The sequence below is a fragment of the Galleria mellonella genome, unplaced genomic scaffold (genome assembly GCF_026898425.1).
Source record: "Galleria mellonella isolate WM207_F2 unplaced genomic scaffold, CSIRO_AGI_GalMel_v1 utg264, whole genome shotgun sequence".
Classification (NCBI taxonomy): Eukaryota; Metazoa; Arthropoda; class Insecta; order Lepidoptera; family Pyralidae; genus Galleria; species Galleria mellonella.
Genome location: NW_026442060.1, coordinates 2,494,859 through 2,499,802, shown reverse-complemented (window position 1 = coordinate 2,499,802; position 4,944 = coordinate 2,494,859). Strand labels below are relative to the sequence as shown.

General features: G+C 31.5%; 1 long non-coding RNA gene across 1 annotated transcript; it reads right to left on the bottom strand.

Annotated features, from left to right (window-relative positions):
* Positions 1–362: 362 nt before the first annotated feature.
* LOC128200735 (uncharacterized) lies at positions 363–775 on the bottom strand. The gene is made up of 2 exons (XR_008252853.1): positions 646–775; positions 363–537 (listed from the first exon to the last, which is right to left on the bottom strand). It is a non-coding gene; the product is annotated as an uncharacterized LOC128200735 (long non-coding RNA).
* Between the last annotated feature and the right edge of the window lie 4,169 nt (positions 776–4,944).

Here is a 4,944-nt window from a genome sequence, read left to right as displayed (position 1 = left end):
ATACACGCCACATCTGAAGATTTAAGTCCTCCATTAAAAAAATACAGTCTATCTGATCATAATTATTTTGGCCAAGTCTCCCCAAATATAGATTATCTACACTAACATAGCACGCCAAATACAAAATCCAAAGAAATAAAAACGTGTGAGTAAAATTATTGATAATGTTTCGGCCACACTTTGTGTTAATTTATGCAATTTTTGTACAACTATTTTAGTTTAAGTTTAGTTGATTAGGTACCTTACTTTGTACTACGTATATACAGTACTTACTCGTAATTATTGTTAATTAAGATTATTAATAAATAAATAAAAAATAAAACAATTGTTGTTTAATATCAAAAAAGCATTAAAAAATAATATAAATGAGAAAATACTAAGGATTTAATGCGAAGAAGAAGACAACATAACCTTAAAGAAAAGAGTATATTCCTTTTTAAAAGGCCGGCAGCACACCTGCAATGCCGCTGGTGTTGTGGGTGATCATGGGCGGCGGTAATCACTTGCCATCAGGTGAGCCGCATGCTCGTTTGCCCCCTGTGTTGTAAAGAAAAAAAGATTGTAAAATTGAAATTTGTATGTGTTACTAAGACTTTTTTGATGTGTCTATATAGATTATTTGATTATTTTGTCCAATTCCGCTACCAGTGTGTGACTGCCAGCACTCGAAGCTTGACCAACACTATTACTGCCAGAAATTTCGCAACCTTCCATATTATTTAGCACTGTGGTATGCCGATCACAGTTAAGGTTGAACTTGAACCATTTGTATATATATACTGTATTATATACATAACAAATTATTGTGAAATAGATAAAAAGGTAGTAAATATATTTTTATTTCTTATAAAATATAACTTTTATCAACAAAAACAAGTTCTAAGGATATATTTACACTGATGACAATGTTGGAGCTAAAAACTGTTTTGCATTGTTTAAGTGAAGTCCGCTAATTCTGTCCTGATATTTTTTTTAATTGGAGTGATTTCAAAAATATCCAATCGGAATCAAATATTTTACCAAGTCGACTGCCATGGCAATTTTTAGAAATCTGGCCTAGTATGATTTGATTTAATCACATTATATTATTAAAAACTCTAATTCATCTAACTCTAGTACGTAGTTACCAAATCAAAAAGCATAAAAAAAAATACTAAAATATTATTTTATTTCTTGAATTTAAATTAATTTTTATAATTCTTGGTTCGTTATTTTATAAATTTTCATTTTATACAAGCCAGCATTGATTTTTTGTTCTTTTCCTAAAAGCTGTCTATCGGTATTAGCACTGATATATTTAAAAAATAGCAGCTGCACAAAAATGGCAAGTAAACACAGGACGAGATAACTCATAGTTGGCGTCCTAGGAAAGAACGCAATCTACGATTTATCTCGTAGTTGGCAGTTTTTTATACAACTTAGAATGACAAGCAAGCTGACGGCCCACCTGATGGAAAGTCACACACAAAGGACTCAGGTGTTATTCCTCTGTACCCTGTAAATTCACGCCATATCCCACCCTTCAAACCAAAACACAGCCATGCAAACACAACTACTTCACGGTTGAAACACGAATGGGACACAGGTGCCCAAGCAAACGACATTTGTACAAAGTCTCCCTCTGGTATTAAATAAGTACTGATGTGACAGCACTGCAGAGATCAATATATAGGCCTCTTATTTATCTACTTTAATTTATTTATTTATTTGACAATATTTTCAATAAAAATTGCTACGTTCAATAAAGATTGGTTTTTTACTGTAGATAAAAATAATTAAGACTGTTTTCGAAAAAAAAACTTACTTCAATTGTGGCACAAAACAAGTTATTTTAATTTACAAACTAAAGTACTGAATCGATTTTGATAAGATTTCTACCAATCTGTAAGTATATCTTTTCAGTATGTATTTTCCAAATCGGTTTACAATTGACCAAGTTATGAGGTAACGAATATTAAAAAAAAACCACCGATTTGAAAACTTCATAATTTTTGAAGTTCATTGAAAACATAAAATATTATTTTTTTTTTACATTATTAGATTTAAATATTTCGTTTATAAATGAAATTAGAATACATATGATATATTATGTATATTAAATTATTCTAAAATAAACTGTTCAAATTAATAGCCTATAAATAAAGATTGTATCCCTAAAAAACAATAACTTCAATTGTGAGAAAACCAGTTGTTTAGGTTTAACCCTTCTTTGCATGAATTTTTTTTTATTGGTGAAATAAATCAAGGTGATATAATTATTATAATAGAGCGAGTAATGAGGTAACAAACATGAAAAAAATACAACCGAACTGAGAAGCTCCTTCTTTTTGAAGTCGGTTAAAAATAATATAAATGTTGCAGTCAAAACTCTTAACCAGTCAAAAGTACTATTGGCTAGTAAAATCAGTCAAAAGTACTTTTGACCATATGCTTTAGTCAATAATACAGTCCAATGGAGCTGGTTAAAAGTACTTTTGACTAAGTGATTCCGTCAAAAGTGGTTTTGACCGGTTGTATCAATCAAAACTCTTAAGAAGTCCTAACCTAACCTAATTTACTTAAATTAGGTTTTTTTATGGGTGAAAATGGTATGGTAATCCTACCTGTGCTAACGGGATACGCTGGCGGAGCACCAGTGAAGGTTGATAGATGAGAATGAAAACAGGCCAGTTAGCCCATCATGATGAATTCATCAGGAATTAACCATGATAGTTTCCAGGGAGAACCGCGAAGAGGTCGACCTGGTTGGGTATATTGCTAGCAATGGGATTCTCAGTCTCCATTACTAACAATTCCTTTCCCCCAAACTTAAATTAGGTCAGGTTAAGGTTAGTATGTTTTCGTTGTATTGATTGTAATGCCAAATTTTTTGTAGTAAACGATTTCACATTTAACAAATATCTTTTTTTTTTATGTAACGAGTTAATAGTGCTTTTGACTGATACTTTATTGTAGTTAAAACTACTTTTGATGAAGAGCGTCAGTCAAAAGTAGTTTTAACCGCAAATTTGCAGTTAAAAGTACTAATAACCAATTATTATCAGTCAAAACCACTTTTGACCAACCTGTTCAGTCAAACGTACTTTTAACTGATTTTGCTAGTCAGTAGTACTTTTGACCGGTTAAGAGTTTTGACTGTAACATAGACATGACCTTAGTATAGGAACAATCACTTCTTTTCGCTTTATCGTCACAAATTAAGTTGTGACTAATGTAAACAATGAATAGAATAACGATTAGATAAAGTCCAGTCGCATACCCGGATGCTGGAAGAAGTTTGACGCACAGATATATATGGGAACGAATTTACTGCAAGCTGTGTTGCCAGATTCGATACTTTTTTTCACAATTTTAGGTAACAATTTCTGTGTTTGTGAATTTTTGGACAATTTGCAGTTTTGCTACATCCAGAATTTTTTTCGCAGTTTTAAATCGGATATGGAGAAATTTGGGGGTAAATTTTTAATAGTTTTGGTATTTGTAAAGCATATACATAATTAGTTATTTGTAAACAAAAGTCTAGTTCTTTATGTATGAAAATTGTCATAATGTTGTACTAAGATTCTCTCGCCTTTGTACATTTATTTACGTCTATCATATTTTTGTGTATTATCAGTACAATAAAGTATAAATAAATAAAAATAGTATATAAATTAAAATATAGTCTTTTTATACAACTTAGAACAAGCTGACGGCCCACCTGATGGAAAGTGGTAACCGTCGCCTATAGACATGAGCAGTACCATATACTGTTTCGCCCATGATACCCCTCATGCGTTGCCATTCCTGAGGATAAAATAGTACATAATATATGCCGTATTTTATAAACTACGTTAACATCACATCGTGATTAGTCAAGGTGTTATTAAAAAACCAACACAAGTACGTGAATATTTAAAATTTGAGAAAAAATACGAAATTGCATATGGCAACTCTGACTAAAACATATACAACGTAGCGACGCATATGAATAATTGGTATGACTTTGCAATGGAAGCAAAGACAGATCACGAACATGTGTTGTGATGGAAATGTTTAGCAGGGGAAACTTTATATAAAAGTCGTATGCTTGGATACCTCTATCCCACTTCTGTTTCTAAAATGAAACAGATGTGTTTGCATGACTGTATTGCTGCATACTTTCCATCAGTAAAGTTGTTAACACGTGTACCATACTATATATCATAAAAAAAAAAATATTATTTAATAAGAATTAGTTTGTTTAATTCCACTACCATTAGTATGTGTGGAACTGCCAACATTTAAAGATTGGCCACCACTATTGCTACTAGAAATTCCATAACTTTAGAGTCACGTGAAGATTTTAAATTAAAATAATACACAACAATTTGCAATTAGTAAATTGCCAAATGTCTAATCGTAAATGTTTATACAGATACGAATGTTTTCTTCTAAAACACTGATAACGCCATAATATGACGACGGAAATTGACCCTCCGGTGTCAAATGTTTAGCTGATATTATAATTATTATGTTATTTTTGCGTAACAATTTTTTCGACGATTTCTTTGATGCGTCATTGTGTTTTGTCTCGACGAAATAATATCTAGATAATACACTATTTCTAGACTAAACACTTAATTATGACAAATACTTTATTAAAGAGATTTATCAAGCAGGTAAATCTCGACAGGGATCGGCTCTCTTCATTCAACATTCACGTTTGCAGGAGAAAACTCCTCTAAAACGGCACTGGACGCGACTGTTTAAATTCTAGCGTGTAAGGATGAATTTCCTGTCGATGGCGAGAGTAGTAGCGGTGTATATGTGATTTGGTGTAAGTGATGGTATAAGGTGAGTGTGGGCATCATTCTAAAAAATTCCTCAGAACACAATTTTTTTTTTTATTTAACTAATTTATTTATTATATTTTAGGCTATTATAATTAAAATTAAGGTCAATACAGACTGTGAATATTTTCCG